The sequence below is a fragment of the Mesoplodon bidens genome (genome assembly GCF_964165515.1).
Source record: "Mesoplodon bidens genome assembly, chromosome: 17".
Taxonomy (NCBI): domain Eukaryota; kingdom Metazoa; phylum Chordata; class Mammalia; order Artiodactyla; family Ziphiidae; genus Mesoplodon; species Mesoplodon bidens.
This window is the reverse complement of record NC_138174.1, coordinates 43,589,016-43,608,821: the sequence shown is the minus strand read 5'-3', so window position 1 is coordinate 43,608,821 and position 19,806 is coordinate 43,589,016.

Genomic DNA, 19,806 nt, shown 5'->3' with positions numbered 1-19,806 from the left:
TATATATATACACACACACACAATGGAATGATATTCAGCCATAAAAACTGAAATAATGTCATTTGCAGCACCATGGATGGACATAGAGATTGTCATACTAAGTGAAGTAAGTCAGAGAAAGACAAATATCATATGATATCATTTATATGTGAAATCTAAAAAAAAGATGCAAATGAACTTTTTTACAAAACAGAAATAGACTCACAGACATAGGAAACAAACTTAAAATTACCCAAGGGGAAAGAGGGGGGGAGGGATAAATTACAAGCTTGGGATTAATAGATACACACTACTATACATAAAATAGATAAACAATAAGGATTTACTGTATAGCACAGGAAACTATATTCAATATCTTATAATAACATATAATGGAAAATAATCTGAAAAAATATATATATATACACATATATATAACTGAATCACTTTGCTGTACTAACACAATATTATAAAACAACAGTACTTCAATTAAAAATAAATAAATAGCCGTTAGAGTGGACCCTAATTGCATATGACTGAGGAAATTTGGACAAAAATCGAGATACCAGGGAAGCATATGCTGTGTGGGCACAGCAAGAAAGCAGTCATCTTCAATCCAAGGAGATACCTCTAAGGAGAAACCAACCCCACTGATACCTTGATCTTGGACTTCTAGCCTCCAAAACTATAAGAAAATAAATTTATGCTGTTGAAGCCACCCAGTCTGCAGTGTTTTGTCATGTCAGCCCTAGTAAAGTAATATAAGCTCTATGTTACAACATAATTAATTATCAAAATATATTTAATAAATGAGTTAATGAAAAATGAAACAGAATCCAATAGCATAGCATCCATTTCACAGTGCTCATGTCTTAGCTACCAAGAAATGTTCTTTTACTCTTCATCACAGCTGAATAAGAAAGTAATTCTTTTCATTCAAAAATTGTCCAGAACCAGCTTTACAAAAAAAAAAAAAGGGGGAAGATTGATGATGCATTCTGTGGTGCTGACCATACTAAAGTTGAAGTCTATGAGATAGCACAGCTCTTGATAAATGATGATACTTTTTTGCCCATAAGATTTTTGAATGATGGTGTCTACAGTCAGTAATATCAGAATATTTCTTTTTTTCTTGAAGAATTTTATAGATATAAATCTAGATGTTATCAGAGCAAACAATACCTAGCTCAGTGAAAAGAATGCTAAAGGGTTATAAACATCTTTCTGAGAGATATTTTACTAAATGTAATATTTATAGAATATTACATTTAAGATAATTTTTCTTTGTTTTTAGGATAAAAGTTTGTGCTGAGTGAGAGTGTGAATGTGTTCTTGTAGTTCTTGTCTTTCAAGGCTCTTTCCATTTCCTTATACTTACAATTATCCAGTACTCTTTTATCACTCTTTTCCTTGGTTAAATCTGCCTTCGGAAAATAATTAAATATCAGATATTTATTCTTAATATGAGTTACTATTTAACTACTCCTGAGGAAGTTTATATGTTAGGCCATATCTTTAGTTACAGAATGGAAAAGTCTTGTTAAAATGAGCTGACACATCGTATTTTGGATTTGGGAAGTCTTTCTTAAGGATCCTGAAGATGTATAAGTCCACCTTTGACACTTTAAATGCAAGGCTTAAATACAATGATCTCTACTGACAAGCAAAGGTCCTGCCAGGTTACACAGCATATCTTTCAAGCAGACTCAGTATTTGTGTCACACCAACAGTTTACCCTTGAGATTTTGTGTCACTCTTCTCCCATGGTCCATAACTGATTAGATCAGACATGGACAAATTATTAAAAGATAACTTGCATTGCCTGGTATCATTACAAATGTCAATATTTCCTAATAGGTAAACCATTTACTAGGTTACAATTGGCAAAATCAAGAATTTCCTCTGTTAGAGGCTTTGTATAGAAGATATGGATGAAGGGTAGACAATGAGGAAGAGAGTGACATATACTGCAGAGTAGTTAAGAAGAGACATTAATTGATTTCATGTTCAACAGATACTTCTTGAGAATATGTAGGGAACAGTGTTAGTGAGTAGACACCAGGAAGAAAAGTCAATTAACACAAATGGTAAGTAGGAGAAGCCATGAGGCAATAAAAAGCAGAAATAATCAGAATGTGAGAGTTATATTTTGCTTAGAAATGAAAATATGTAACATTATGCAAAAGTAAAGTGAGTTCTGTATTAAAATGCCAAGTATACCTCAGCTAGCTTCAATATTTAGAAACCCACCAACAATCTTATTTCATGTAGGTGCTATTCCCTGCACAACTCAACACTCCCCAGATAATTTTTAATGAAATTCCAGATATCAAATTATTTCATGTGAATATTTTAATATCCATCTTTAAATAATTGGGCTCAAAACTCAATAATATTTTTTTCTCAATAACATTATTTTGCTTAAAATATTTAACAATAACTTCTCAATAATGCTTAAATATCCAGTCAAATTTTACATATCTCTGATTGTTTACTGTGCTGGTTCTCAAATAATTTGGTATCAGGAAATTTGTACACTTTTAATTATTATTGAAGTTTCCAAACATCTTTTGCCTTATCAGCTTATTATTATTGATATTTATTTTATCATAAATTAAAACTAAGAAATTAATTTTGTTATTTATTCATTAATTTAAAAACAACAGTAAAAATCAAGTCAATTTTAATACAAATTCCACATCTTTAATGAAAAAATAACTATATTTCCCCCTTAAAATTGAGAAGAGTAGCATTCCTTTACATTTGCATATCTCTTCAATATTTTTCATGATAAAATGCTGCTAGTTTCTTATATCTTACGTTGCATCCAATATGTCTCTATCTGTTGTTTAATGAAAGTATGTGAAGAAATACCTTCCTCCCCACACACAAATGTGGTTGGATAAGAAATACTTGGAATAATATTCTTAGATAATCTTGAATATTCATCTTTGACAGTATATCAAAATGCGACAAGTGAAAGTTTCTTTTTTTCCCCAACTTTACTGAGAAATAATTGAGAGATAGTATGTATTTATAGTGTACAATGTGATGATTTCATGATATATACATATATTAAGGAATGATTAACAAGATCCAAATTATTACCACATCTATCATTTCACATAGTTAACTCTTTTATTTTTTGTGTGTGGTGAGATCACTTAAGATTCATTCTCAGCAACTTTCAAGTATTCAATGTCATGTTGTTAACCATTGCCACCATGCTGTATATTAGATCCTCAGAACTTATTCTTCTTACAACTGAAAGTTTGTACATTTCAACCTACATCTCCCCATTTCCCTCTCCCTCCAAGCCCTGACAAACATCATTCTATTTTCTCTATTTGTGTGATATTGGCTTTTTTTTTTTTAAGATTTTACATATAAGCAATACCATGTAGTATTTATCTTTCTCATATGTTGAAATCCTAACATACAATAACTCAGAATGTCACTTATTTGGAGATGGGGTTTTAAAGAGGTAGTTAAAGTAAAATAAAGTCATTGGCCTGGGCACTAATTCAGTATGGCCACCTCTAGAACTGTGATGAAATATATTTCTGTTGTTTAAGCTACCAGAATATGGTACTTTGTTAGGGCAGTCCTAGAAAACTAATACACTCTTCGTCTCTCTTTTCCTCTTTCTTTTAGTTCTTCCTTGTCATGTTTACTAAAAGAAGTTTAATCATTAGTACTGTAGTGGATTGTGATGATTGCTTCCCTGTGATATCATATAACTTACGTCTCTGGTTCTCTGTATTTATGTAAATTAATGGTTCCTTCTCTAGGAAATTTCATGCTCATTTTTTTCAATATTAATTCATAAATTATATTATGTGTTTTCAGGAGGATTCACATAATATCTGTGACCATATCTCTTTTCATGATCTTAGCAGTCATTTAGGATTATCATGTTTAGACATTAATTTATTTTTTTAAAAATTGTAAACCAACCAAATGCAAACATGCCTGAGTTGTGGGGGGAGCTTAATAAAAGGCATATTAAAGTGTTTGGCATTTAACCTTCAATATAATCCTCCAAAGTAGTTATTGTTAGAGTTCACATTTTATAAAGAAAATTGAATTTAAACGAGATTAATTGGTTTATCTAAAATTACAAGTCTAATAAGAATTAGAACTGAGACTTGAACCCGTGTTTGTGTTCTTTCCACTCCAGCACTGACTTCTTGGAAGTCAGAAAAATAAAAACAGTGTGTTAGATGATGAAAGTATATCACAAAATTGAAATATCACTAATAGAATGATGTATTGTTATGAAGAAGGATTATGAGGGAAAATGAAAGCAGGTTGATTTTATTGTGATTATGAGTAAAATTTTCCTAAAATTCCTAGTAATAATATTATACTGCTTAAAAAATAATAGAAATAATAGAAAGATCTTGTTCTTTAAAAATACATCAAAGTTCTTTTGGATATAGAATATTATGGAACATTGGTAAAGTTGACAAATCATTCAGAGATAAAGTAGCCCTTTCTGAAGAAAGATGGATCCTACAGGATTTCACCATTTGGTTATCTTGTTCATAGTGTAAAACTGTAGTTTGGCTAATAGGCTCCTCCACCTATAACTGATCATAGTAAAAATATATGAGGCCAATTGCTAGTACAAACTGTCAGATATTTTTAAAAAGGCAACTCTATGTTTTAGACACCATATACAAGCAAACTCATATATATGTATATAAATTCATATAAAGCTCCCAACAATATAGACATATAAGTACTCTCATGTTTATCTTACAAAGAAAGAAAATAAAGTGAGAAACACTTAAGGTCACTCAGCTAGTAAGTGATAGAACCAAGAATGGCAGAAATTAAACAGTCTTTCATTCAAATAAAAAAATATGAGAGCTATAACACAAATGGTGTAGTGCGTGTTTTGAAATCTTACATTTTTGCCTGCCATTATGCATGCATTCTGTTGTCTCATTGTGGTTTTGATTTGCATTTCCCTGATGATTAGCAATGCTGAGCATCTTTTCATGTGCCTGTTGGCCATCTGCATTTCTCTCATACTATTTTAAAAGGTTATATTTAGAGCCGTCAGTTGCTTGAAAAAAAATTGATGTATTAAGTTATTTGGATTATTGTTCCAGCTTAGTTATATGAACAGTGCACACACCATATATTATGTTTTATTGAAAACATTTGATTAAAAACTTTATCATATTTGGAGAGAGGAATTAATTCCATTAAGCAATAGGTTTATAGAGATAATTTTCTCTTTTATATATCTACCAATAATTACATTTCATATTGTGATCCATTCATTTTAATCAACCTAACAAATTTATACCTTTATTGGGAATTTCCCTAAGATGAAGTTTAACTGTCAGTAGGGGATCTATAAAAGCATAATGCAATGTGCTGTGAAGATCTTTTGTCCTATAACTGTTTCTTTCTATAAAATGCTTTTAGATTTAGTACTTACAATGAATGCGGAACTGAAACAGACAAAGAAAGAAAGATGAGAACTTGCAGACTATTTGAATCAAATAATCAAAATTGTCCCTACAAAGAGAAAAATCGGTAAAGGACATAAGAGTTTATGGAACCCCAAGCCACATATTTAAGGATATTTTGGTGTGCTTTAGTAACATACCAAGAACATAAACATGAAGATTATTTTGAAAAGTAAATGACCCATAACCATCATCTAATTCATATCTTTTCTCTTAAATATATAATATATGAAATAGCTATAGATTTAGATTATCAATCTATCCATCTATCTATCTATCATCATCATCTATCTACCTATCATCTATCTATCTACTATCTGTCAAATAGTATCTATCTGCATTTGGATAAGAAACAGAATTTACTAGACTGTTTTGAAAAGAAAGAAATTTACCAGTTTATCACACAGACAGTTACAGACTTCAACAACATTTAGAAGGGCCGAGGGAAAGAAATTCAGACTGTTTTCCGGAAATATGAAAGCGTGGGGACCCAGGGATTGAGCGAAGCAGCCACCAATGATCCCAGCTGCCTCTGGGAACTAAAACAAATCATTTTCAAGAGCATACCTATAGCTTCTGGCAGTACTGTTGCCAGGTAAAACACAGTATGCCTTGTTAAACTTGAATTTCAGATTTACAACATTTTTCTTAGAATAACTATGTCCCAAACACTGCATAGAATATATCTGTGCTAGAAATTATTTATTTTTCTGCTATTCAGGTTTAACTGAATGCCCTGTGTTTTAATATGCTAAATCTTTCAATTCTAGCTGGAAGCTACCATGGTGATCCTTGCAGGCTGCAGCTCTGCAGTGTGTAATCCACTAAAGGACATCTGGGAACCAGAGGAAGTCACCTCTAGTGATCTCAGCTGGCTGCCCACAGCAACTAAGAGAGAACAATAGCTTCTCATATTCTTTTTTTGGGGAAAGAGTTTTAGGTTTCTCTCCAGGGAAAAATGTGAATGGAGATGATGTGGCATTGACAATAATCAATCTGCTATGTGAGTTTACTTAGAGTAGTCATAGTTCAAACACAAATATTTATTATGATATTTTACTGCATAGATAGTTTGTATTTGGTACTTAAATATCATCATTTTAATGAATGCATATTATTCCATTAACCTAAGTTTTAATATATATATTTTCTACCTCTTCTCCTATTATTGGATATTTAGGTTTCCTTAAAAAGTATGCCAAGTAAAATGAATGGAATTAAGCATTAAGGAAGTAGAAGGAAAATATTATTAAAGATGATTTTCCAAGTAAAATAAAATGTATGGTAGCCATAGCAAATAGAAAAAGAAAAGCGCAAAAAAGATGAGAGTATGAAAAAAATTGGAATTTAAAACTATGAAATAATGATAAAGTGTATAATGGACACATGAATGATAAAGTGTATAAAGGACATTGTAAGTTGGGAAAGAGAGTTAGAAAAGCCACAGATAATTCATGGCAAGCAGTGACATGCCATAACAAAGACTTTTAAAAAATATTAATTCAGACGAGCTATAGAATTAATGGTTTCTTAAATTTTAAATGCTAATAATGGTGCAACAGAGTTAATGTTTGATATTAAATTAAATCATTAGGAAAATTTACAGAGTTAAAATACAGGACCAACCTACAAGAAGACAAGGATTTCACTTATTGTCATAAAAACACTTTGCCAAGCATTTAAAGTCTCTGTTTCGATATTACTATGTCTCCTCCAGCTACACTTCCCCAAAGAGAAATTTAATGTGTACAACTCTGGAAGTCCTTAAGAACATTTAGTTCAAGTTTCTTCTTTGGATACAAAGTTCTTTTCTGATGTAGCCTGAGTGGAAGCATCATACCAATCACGTCACTTCACCAAAAACTTATTCCTTAATAAGTTCTTCACTCTCTGCTTCCTTGTAACTCCTAAACTTTGGTCTCAGTTTCATAGTTAAGTTCTATTTAAAAGTACAATAGCCCTTATGATATCTGATAAAACACAAACTCCCCTTCATTTTGAAATCTGTAGAAGCTCTCTATTATGTGGTTTCCAAACTCATCTTCCTGGACAATTTCCTTTTGATGGTGTATATGTGGCATGGAAGACACTGATGTTAATACATTCCTTGATTTGATGGTATAGCTGATAAAGTTAGTAATTATCATTTTTTAAAAATAGAAATGCCATCTTTCAGTTCAAAATTGAATTGTAAAAGCAAGAAACTCACCTTCTAATCTAGAGTAGAATTTAATGCAATTGTAGGATTTAAAGGCTAATTTATACTTATAGCTAATATTATTTGGCAATGACAAACTATTTTAATTTTTAAATTGTTATCCTTAAATAGTATGTGATTTTACTCAACTATGTGATGTTTTTCAGGCAAGATTTTGAACCAGAAACACTACTTTGTTGTTATATTCTAGTCACTGTGATCAAGTCAGTGTTTTTCAAACAAGACCAATTAATGGGTATCCAGTGGTTAATTTTATCACAATATTACTTAAAAATTACACAGAAAACTGTATCTTAACTATAAACATAACTTTGAATTTATAGCATTTGCATTTATATTATTAATTAAATATAGTGGATACTGTTGTTTTATTGAAATATAATTTGCCTTTGTAGTATGGTATTTACCAAACCAACATTTAAAAAAATTTGATGTACCTAAAACTATTACATTCTGTGATGCCTCAATTCTCCCACCAGTGTTCTCTGTTATTTTTCTTATCATCCTACCTTGTAAATTATTTATTTTCTAACCCTCCTATTTATTATATCTTACTTCTAAAATCTGATGATTTTTCTCTCCCTTTCAATAAATTGTTTGTACATTGTACATATTTTTGCACTGATATTCTGAATATTATTCTTTTCTATATGGACCTTAATTCTTAATCCTTCCACTGTTTTCCTATACTTATGCAGAGAAAATTATCTTCTCATTCTTAAACTTACGCTTAATTTCTATTGCTATTCATAACTCAATTCCTATTCTAAAAGTTGACTGACAGTTCATATTTACTGAAATTAAAGTTCTCACTGTTGAAGAAAATATAAATACATTTGCATATGTCCTAATGTCCTTTAAGGGAAGAGATGGAAGGGGATATTGTAAAGTAACTTTCATTTAACTAACAATCAATGTCATTCACATGAAGCTCTGTACAGAATAAACATAACACTTCTCATATGATTTTAGTTCTAGCACACTTTTTTGTACATACCATTTATCCATGAAGATTGAGTATAGCCTTTTACAATCACATTTGGAAAATGAGTTGCTGAGAAATCAAGCCTACTGTATAAAAAATACTGTTGCAAGACCCATTTGTCAACCACAATATATGATTCTTTTGTATCGATCTGTCACCATAACTTTCTTAGTGGGCTTGCAACTTCACTCATCTATCTTTATATGCTATGAAATTTTCATGTTTTATTAGTTCTATAGCACAATAAAACAAATGGATACTTTATGGTTTCCAATTGAAAATGAAAGTTTCATGGACAGCATTTTTCTTTTCACTGAACCAGCTGAACTACAAGCATATGATTACTTTTCTTTGTGTTTACAAATTTTTAATAGGAAAAAAGCCCACTAAAGTCAGTTTGGTTACTATTCAAAAAAAAAAAAAAAAAACTGCACTACGTTGCTAAGGTATATTCTTCTTAGAGTCATATTACTCCAATGAACATTTGGAATGAGCATTGAAATCTCTAGGGAATCTGAATTGTTAGCCATGTGGTTGGAGATGAAAGGTACCAGTAAGTTTGTGTAGGACCAGATATCATAAGACTTCTTGAGAATTGAAGTCAATCCAATTCCTTTTCCTAGTTTAAACCTTTTTCCTTTCCTTTTCCAAATAACTGATTTTCATTTACTAATTTGGGATTTAAAATTCCATTTAGTTTTTAATAAATCATTTTTGAATGAATAAGTGATAAAACATTTTAAGACAATAGAACACTTAAATGAGAATATTTTGATTAATGTAATTTCATATATAAATTTGTATTATTTATCATAATAAATTTTTATAAAAGACATACATTTTATTATACTTACTTCTCCCTCATAAATAATAATTATACAGATTTGATTATCAATTTCTTATAAGCTCATGGTCAGTTGTTCACTAATTATTGTTTTGATCTTCCAGTCTCTTTACATTAACTTTATGGTTCTTTAGTTTAATAAAATGTCCATTGTTCCAGAGAGTAACTTTTTTGGTGATTTTTTTTTTCTTTATCCTACACATCCTTGTTTACATGAGTCAGCAATTTCCTTATTTTGTTTATAACTTACACATTCATCATTGTCTCTCAAACTTTAATGATCTGGGTCATGGTTTTGGTCATGACACTAAATATTGGGTAAAATGGATAGTAATTTTAGAATATTAACATTACATTTCTGTTCAAATTTTATAGTTTAATTCCCATGTTAAGAAACAAGACTTGATAACTCAAAACAATTTTTTTCTAGAAAAAGTACATGTTTCAGTTATAATAACTAGGCAATCATGCTATATTCTCTGGGTAGGAGAAAACATGCAAAAATTATTCAGACACAGAGATGGAAAAGTTTACTTCCTCTTATCTAGGAGAATATGATTTTTAAAAAAGTAGGAAGAAAAGAAAAAAAAAATATGGTCACCATTAAGAATTTTAGTGGATTGAAAGTGGTTGGATGAAACAACTAAGCAGAATCACCTAATACTACAAGTAAGAGATTTAGGAGAATAAAACTGGCAACTTGGTGTTATAGAAAAAGAGCCCTAGATAACACTCTTAACCTTCTCACACCTCCTTTGTATCATATAATTTATTCAGGAATTTGACAATTAAAGAGACAATCAGCTATCCTGGTGCAGTGGCTACAGAGACCTTCAAAGAAGAAGAAGAATGCTATTAGAGTTGCTGGAAAATTGGATCGATGAACTAGGAAAACAACTTGACATGTAGGGTTATCTACAGGACCTGTGTGGGTCATGTTCAAATGAATCCAGCAACAGGGGTCTCCGTGGATTTTTCTTTTTTTACTTAATTTTTATTGTATAGTTTCTTTACAATATTGTGTTAGTTTCTACTGTACAGCAAAGTGAATCAGCTATATATATATATATCACCTGTTTTTTGGATTTCCCTCCCATTTAGGTCATCATACTGAATTAAGTAGAGTTTCCTGTGCTATACAGAATGTTCTCATTAGTTATCTATGTTATACATGGTATTGATATCAATAGTGTATATGTGTCAATCCCAATCTCCCAATTCCTCCCACCTTCACATTTCCCCCTTGGAATCTATACATTTGTTCTTCACGTCTGTGTCTCTATTTCTGCTTTGCAAATAAGATCATCTATACTATTCTTCTAGATTCCACATACATGCATTAATATGAGATATCTGTTTTTCTCTTTCTGACTTACTTCATTCAGTATGACACTCTCTAGGTCCATGCTCATCTCTACAAATGACCCAATTTAATTACTTTTTTATGGCTGAGTAATATTCCATTGTATATATGTACCAAATCTTCTTTATCCATTCCTCTGTTGATGGACAGTTAGGCTGCTTCCACATCCTGGCTCTTGTAAATAGTACTGCAGTGAACATTGTCATACATGTGTCTTATTTCATTATGGTGTCCTCTGGGTATATGTCCAGTAGTGGGATTGCTGGGTCATATGGTAGTTCTATTTTTAGTTTCTTAAGGCACCTCCATACTGTTTCCATAGTGGATGTATCAATTTGCATTCTGACCAACAGTGTATAAGAGTCCCATTTTCTCCACATCCTGTCCAGCATTTATTGTTGTAGATTTTTGGATAATGGCCATTCTGACCAGTGGGAGATGACACTTCATTGTAGTTTGACTTGCATTTTTCTAATAATTAGTGATGTTGAGCATCTTTTCATGTGTTTGTTGGCCATCTGTATGTCTTCTTTGGAGCAATGTCTATTTAAGTCTTCTGTCAATTTTTGGATTAGGTTGTTTTTTTGATACTGAAGTGTATGAGGTGCTTGTATATTTTGGTGATTAATCCTTTCTCTATTGCTTTGTTTGCAACAATTTTTTTCCCATTCTGAGAGTTGTCTTTATGTCTTGTTTAAGGTTTCCTTTGCTGCACAAAATATTTTAAGTTTCATTAGGTCCCATTTGTTTATTTTTGTTTTTATTTTCATTACTCTAGGAGGTGAGTCAAAAAAGATCTTTCTGTTATTTATGTCAAAGTGTGTTCAGCCTATGTTTTCCTCTAAGAGTTTTATATTCTCTGGTCTTACATTTAGGTCTTTAATCCATTTTCAGTTTATTTTTGTATATGGTGTTAGGGAGTGTTCTAATTTCACTCATTTACATGTAGCTGTCCAGTTTTCCCAGCACCAATTATTGAAGAGGCTGTCTTTTTTTCACTGTATATTTTTCACTCCTTTGTCATAGATTAGGTGACCACAGGTGCATAGATTTATCTCTGGGCTTTCTGTCCTGTTCCACTGATCTATATTTCTGTTTTTGTGTCAGTGCCATACTGTCTTGAATACTGTTGCTTTGTAGTATAGTCTGAAATCAGGAAGCCTAATTCCCCTGGCTCCGTTTTTTATTTTTTTCTCAAGATTGCTTTTGTGCTTACATACAAATTGTGACATTTTGTGTTCTAGTTCTGTGAAAAATGCCATTGTTAATTTGATAGGGATTTCATTGAATCTGTAGATTGCTTTGGGTAGTATAGTCATTTTCACAATATTGACTATTCCAATCCAAGAACATAGTATATCTCTCCAACTGTTTGTGTCATCTTTGATTTATTTTACCAGTGTCTTATAATTTTCTGCATACAGTTCTTTTGCGTCCTTAGGTAGGTTTATTCCTAGGTATCTTATTATTTTTGTTGCAGTGGTAAATGGAATTGTTTCCTTAATTTCTCTTTCTGATATTTTGTTGTTAGTGTATAGGAATGCAAGAGATTTCTGTGTATTAATTTTGTATCCTGAGACTATAACAAATTCATTGATTAACCCTAGTAGTTTTCTGGTGGCATCTTTAGGATTTTCTATAGTATCATGTCATCTGCAAAGACTGACAGTTTTACTTCTTCTCCAATTTGGATTCATTTTATTTTATTTTATTTTATTTTATTTTATTTTATTTTATTTTATTTTATTTTATTTTATTTTATTTTATTTTATTTTATTTTATTTTATTTATTTTTTCTCTGTTTGCCATGGCTAGGTCTTCCTAAACTATATTGAATAATAGTGGAGAGTGTGGATACCCTTGTCATGTTCCTGATCTTAGAAACAATATTTTCAGTTTTTCACCATTGAGAATAATGTTTGCTGTCAGTTTGTCATATATGGTCTTTATTATGTTGAGTTAAGTTCCCTCTATGCCCACTTTCTGGAGAGTTTTTATCATAAATGAGTATTGAATTTTGTCAAAAGTTTTTCTGCATCTATTGAGATGATCATATGATTATTATTCTTCAATTTGTTAATGTGGTGTATTGCATTGATTGATTTGCATATATTGAAGAATCTTGCATCCCTGGGATAAATCCAGCTTGGTCATCGTGTATGATCCTTTTAATGTGTTGTTGGATTCAGTTTGCTAGTATTTTGTTGAGGATTTTTGTATCTATATTCATCAGTGTCATTGGCCTGTAATTTTCTTTTTTTGTGATATCTTTGTCTGGTTTTGGTATCAATGTGACAGTGGCCTCATAGAATGAGCTTGGGAGTGTTCCTCTCTGCAACTTTTGTAAGAGTTTGATAAGTATAGGTGTTAGCTCTTTTCTAAACGTTTGACAGAATTCCCTGTGAAGCCAACTGGTCCTGTGGCTGTTGTTTTTTAGAAGATTGTTTTTACTGTTGTTTTTTAGAAGATTTTTAATCACAGTTTCAATTTCATTACTTGTGATTGGTCTGTTCCATTTTTTCTGTTTCTTTCTGGTTCAGTCTTGGACAGTTGTACTTTTCAACAAATTTGTCCATTTCTCACAGGTTGTCCATTTATTGGCATATAGTTCCTTGTAGTAGTCTTTTATGATCCTTTTTATTTCTGTGGTGTCAGTTGTAACTTCTCCTTTTTAATTTCTAATTTTATTGATTTGAGTCCTCTCCCTTTTTTTCTTGATGTGTCTGGCTAAAGGTTTATCAATTTTGTTTATCTTCTCAAAGAACCAGCTTTTTGTTTTATTGATCTTTGCTATTGTTTCCTTCATTTCCATTTCATTGATTTCTGTTCTGATCTTTAGGATTTCTTTCCTTATAAGTTTTCAACTATGCTGTCTCTTGTAGACGGCATATATACAGTTCTTGTTTTTGTATCCGTTCAGCTAGTCTGTGTCTTTTGGTTAGAGCACTTGATCCATTTACATTTAAGGTAATTATCAATATGTATGTTTCTATTATCATTTTCTTAATTCTTTTGGGTTTGTTCTTGCACGTCTTTCTCTTCTCTTGTATTTCCTGCCTAGAGAAATTCCTTTAACATTAGTTGTAAAGCTGGTTTGGTGGTGTAGAATTCTCTTAGCTTTTGCCTGTCTGTAAACTTTTTGATTTCTCTGTTAAATCTGAATGAGGTCCTTGCTGGGTAAAGTAATCTTGGTTATAGTTTTTTTCCCTTTCATCACTTTAAGTATGTCCTGCCACTCCCTTCTGGCTTGCAAAGTTTCTGCTGAAAAATCAGCTGATAACCATATGGGGATTCCCTTGTATGTTATTTGTTGACTTTCCCTTGCTGCTTTTATTATTGTTTTGCATTTAATTTTTGTTAACTTGATTAATATGTGTCTCAGCTTGGTCTCCTTCGGTTTATCATGTATGGGGCTCTCTGCACTTCCTAGATTTGATTGACCATTTCCTTTCCCATGTTAGGGAAGTATTCAACTATAATCTCTTTAAATATTTTCTCAGTCCCTATCCCTTTCTCTTCTTCTTCTGAGACTGCTATAATTCGAATGTTGGTGCATTTCATGTTGCACCAGAAGTCTCTGAGACTGTCATTTCTTTACATTCTTCTTTTCCCCCTTATTTTGCTTCCTGGCAGTTATTTCCACCATTCTATCTTCCAGATCACTTATTCATTCTTATGACTCAGTTATTTTGCTATTGATTCCTTCTAGTGTATTTTTCATTTCAGTTATTGTGTTGTTCATCACTGATTGTTTGTTCTTCCACGTCCTTGTTAAACATTTCTTGTATCTTCTCGATGCATGTCTCCATTCTATTTCCAAGATCTTGGATCATCTTTACTATCATTACTCTGAATTATTTTTCAGGGAGCTTGCCTACTTCCTATTTATTTATTTGGTCTCATGGAATTTTACCTTGCTTCTTCATCTGCAACATATTTCTCTGTCATCTCATTTTGTCTAACCTATTGTGTTTATGGTCTCCTTTCCTCAAGCTGCAGGGTCGTAGTTCCTCTTCCTTCTGTTGTCTGCTCCCTGGTGAGTGAGTTTGGTCCAGGGGCTTGTGTAGGCTTCCTGGTGGGAGAGACTGGTGCCTGCACTTTGGTGGGTGGAGCTGAGTCTTTTCCCTCTGAAGGGCAGGGCCGCATCAAGTGTGGTTTGGGGTGTCGATGAGCTTAGTATGATTTTAGATAGCCTGTCTGCCGATGTGTGAGGTTATTTTTTCTGTCTTGCTGGTTGTTTGGCATGAGGTTTCCAGCACTGGAACCTGAAGGCGGCTGTGTTGGGCCAGGTCTTGTTGTTGAAATAAATACCTCTGGGAGAGTGCACAGCAATTAATATTCCCTGGGCCTGGGAATTCTCTAGCTGTCCAGCATCCTGGACTCTGTGCTCCCAACCCAGAGACCCAGGCCAGATTCCTGGATGGAGAACCAAGAGCTCACAAGCCACAAGTGCAGCCAGAGAAAAAAAGAAAGAAAAGGAGAAAAAGAGAAAAAAGAAAATAGAAAAACAAAACCCAAGACAAATAGCAAAAAAAGCAAACCAAAACAAAAATAACACAAGCAAACAGCAGCAACAAAATCACAGCACAAACACACACACACACAAAGAGAGAAAAGAAAAACAGAAAAAGAAATATAATTAAAAAAATTAAAAGTATAAAAAAACAGATAACAAAGAAAATAATCCAAAAATGAGAACAGTTAATAAGGACTAAACTAACAAAAACCAAAACCAAAAAATAAAACAAAAACAGAAAGCAAACAAAAAATGAAGAAAACAAAATATACACATAAAAACAATAGAAAATTAAAGAAAAAAATAAAATAAAAAATGAAAAACAAAAAAATCGCAAAACTACAAAAAAGTAAAGTAAAAATAGAAAAATGTTTTAAAATATTGAAAAAAAGGATAAAAACTAATAAAAGCAACAACACCAGCAACTGAACAAAACAGAACAAACAAAAAAAGAAGAATAGTAATAAGGATATTTTCCTGGGGCCTCCTCTGTCAGTGTCCTTGCTCCCACAGTGAGCCAGAGCCAATCCCTGCCTCCCAAGGAGGCCTTTCAGTACTTCTAGGTAGGTTTCTGGACCTGCTGTTGGCACTGTGGGGTCAGCTCAGACTCTGATCTGGCCCTACTCCTGTATGTACTTGCCTCCAAAGTCCACTACTGCGAAGGCTAGACCAGTCTCTTTTGTGGGAACACTCGTTGTTTATTCAGGTTTTCCACAGATCCAGGATTTACCAAGCTGATCTTGGGAATTTAATCCATGGCTTATGTAGATGCACAGAAAAATTTCTGTTCCTCTTCCTTAGCTACACCACCCTTTTCGCTCAGCTTTGGTTTTGACCCCATCTCTGCACGTCCGCCACCCTCAGGCATCTGTTCATTGCTCAGGTGAGACAGAGCAAAAGCAGCAGCTGCTTGGGGCACATTAACTCACTCAGGATTGGGAGGGGTATGGCAGCCACAATTGGTGTTTGCGTGAGTTGCCTGGAGCGGCAGGGACTGGCAGGCAGTTGCAACAGACTATGGCATGCTCCTTCTGAACGGAGTACCTCCCAGTGTCTGCGGAGGCTGAAGAAACCTTCAGGTAAGGAAAGGGGTTGTGATGGCACAGCTGATTCCCAAAAAGGGTTTGGGATGGGTGGTGCTCAGGGCCCTGGAACCCACGCAGGTGGAGGAGACCCCTCCTGAGGGGCAGGCAGGTCCACTCAGATGGGAGCCCCTCCCAGTGCCCACAGAAGCTGAAGAAGCCAGCCAGTGGGGAAAAGGGTTTTGATAGCAACTCTGCCCCTTGTGCACCACTCAAAAATGATGCCTTCCTTCTATGGTGTGCTGGACCTTTTCTGCAGACTTTCCCAGTTGTAAAGCACCTTACTCCTGTCCTTCAGGCTGTCTTTTCATAGTCAACGGCTCTCCCTTCCCTGGGTTCATGCTTCAAACCCCACTTTCCAGCATCCAGTCCCCCTTCAGAACATGAGACTCATGACGCAGGCTGGAATGCACAGAGCTGCAGTGTACACCATGCATGCAGTTCTCACTTTGTCCTGTCTTCCACAGATCATTCGCTGCATTCTCCTTTGATCCCTGAAAGTCCTTTTCTGTCCCAGCTGTGTCTCCCACTGTGAGAGAGTTTTTCTGAGTGCAGGGACCTCCCTTCACCTTCAGCTTCCCACTAACATTGCTCATCCCTTTTTTGATTCCTCTTTTCTTTTTTTCTTCATTCTTTCATCCTACCTGGTTGTGAGGGGATTTTTCTTGTCCTTTTAAGTGTCTGAAATCTTCTGCTAATGTTCAGCAGGTGCTCTATAAGAATTGTACCAATTGTAGATGTATTCTTGATGTACTTGTGAGGAGTAACAAGTTCTATGTCCTCTTATTCTGTTATCTTGACTCCTCCACCTCTATGACTTTTTAAAGGGAAGAGAACAAGACAGAAATTTACTGGTCACAAATTTCCACAATAGGTGATATCAAGGCAACTGGTGATTAAAAGTCAAAGTGATACTGCTATAAAAATCAGAGGATCCCTATTCCAGTGATTTAATTTAAGCCCTTCACAACTCCAATATACAGAGAACTCAATGAAAAGTAGCTTAAAATATAGAAAGTCTAAAAGTCTGAGCATTTATCCAGCCAAGAACAATCATCCAAGGAGACGATTTGAACTGATAAATATATATTTCTTTAAAATGTGTTTTATATTTTCTTGCAGTTTTATTGAGATGTAATTGACATGGCACTATTTAAGCTGTGCAGCATAATGATATAACTCACATACATCATGAAATGATTATCACAAAAAGCTTAGTGAACATACATCATCTCATACAAAGTTAAAGAAATAAAATATTTTTCCTTGTGATGAGAACTCTTAGGATCTACTCTTTTAACAACGTCCTTATATAACATAGCAGTGTTAATTATATTGATCATGTTGTACTTTGTATCCCTAGTACTTATTATCTTATAACTGGGAATTTGTACCTTTTGACTGCCTTCATCTAATTCTCTGTCTCACCCTCGCTGCTTCTGATAAGTATAAACATGATCTCTTTTCTATGTGTTTGTTTATTTGTTTTTGAAGTATAATTGACCTACTACACTATGTTAGGTCCTGTTACACAACATGGTGATTCCATATTTTTATACATTTCAAAAAGTTCACCACAGTAAGTCTAGTTATGATGTCACCATACAATATATTACATAGTTATTGACTATATTCCCCACACTGTACACTATGCATTTCATACCCATGACTCATTTATTTTGCAACTGGAAGTGTGTATCTCTTAATCTCTCTCACTTATTTCTTTCCTTCTCACAACCCCCTCCCTTCTGGCAATCACCTGTTTGTTCTCTGTATCTGTAACTCTTTTTCTGTTTTGTTATATTTATTCATCTGTTTTGTTTTTTAGGTTTCACATACACTTGACAGCATGCAGTATTTTTATTTCTGTGTCTGCCTTATTTCACTTAGCATAATATGATCTATGTCTATCCATGTTGTCACAGATGGCAAGATATCATTTTTTATGGCTGAGTAATATTCCATTATCTATATCTATATCTAATCTCACATCTTCATTGTCCATTCACCTATTGATGAGTACTTAGGCTGCTTCCATATCTTGCTTATTGTAAATAATGCTGCAATGAACATAGCAGTGAACATATCTTTTCTAATTAATGTTTTTGTTTTCTTCAGATATATACCTAGGAGTAGGATTGCTGGATCATATGGAGTTCTATTTTTAATTTTTGAGGAATCTCCAAGTTGTTTGAGCTCTTTGCATAATTTGAATATCAACCCATTATCATGTATATTGTTAACAAATATCTTCTCCCGTTCAGGAGGTGGATTTTTCATCTTGTTGATAGTTTCCTTCACTGTGCAAAATCTTTTTAGTCTGATGTAGTTCCATTTATTTTTGCTTTGATTTCCCTTGCATGAGGAGATCTATACAAAGAAATATTACTAAGATTAATTTCAAAAGCTTACTGCCTCTGTTTTCTTCTAGAAGCTTTGTGGTTTCAGGTCTCACATTGAAGTCTTTAATCCATTTTGAACTTATTTTTGTGTATGGTGTGAGAGAGTAGTCCAGCATGATTCTTTTGCATGGAGCCCAGTTTTCCCAACACCATTTATTTAAGAGGTTGTTTTTCCCCATTGTATATTCTTATATACTTTGTCATAGATTAACTGCCTATATAACTGGGGGTTCATTTTTGGGCTCTCTATTCTCTTCCATTGAAATATGTGTCTGTTTTTGTGCTAGTACAATACTATTTTGATGACTGTAGCTTTGTAGTAAACTGAAATTAGGGAGCGTGATACCTCCTGCTTTTTGTTTCTTAAGATCTTTTTGGCTATTTGGGGTCTTTTGTGTTTCCATTCAAATTTTAGAATTACTCGTTCTAGTTCTGTGAAAAACACCAATGGAATTATTATAGGGATTGCATTGAATCCATAGCTTGCCTTGGGTAGTATGGTCATTTTAACAATATTAATTCTTCCAACCCATGAACACACTTTATCTTTCCAACAATTTGTATCACCTTCAATTTCTTTCATCAGTGACTTAAAGTTTTTGTAGTAATGGTCTTCTACATCCTTAGGTAGGTTTATTCCTAAGCATTTTCTTTTTGATGTGATTCTAAATAGGATTGTTATCTTAATTTCTTTTTCTGATAATTAGTTGTTAGTGTATAGAAATGTAACAGATTTCTGTATATTACTTTTGTATCCTGCAACTTTACCAAACTCATCATGAATTCTGATAGTTTTTTGGTGGTGTCTTTAGGATTTTCTATGTATACTCTCATATCATATTGTATTTAAACAGTGACATTTTTACATCTCTCCAATTTGTATTCCTTTATTTCTTTTTCTTGTCTGATTGTCTAGGACTTCCAAAACAAT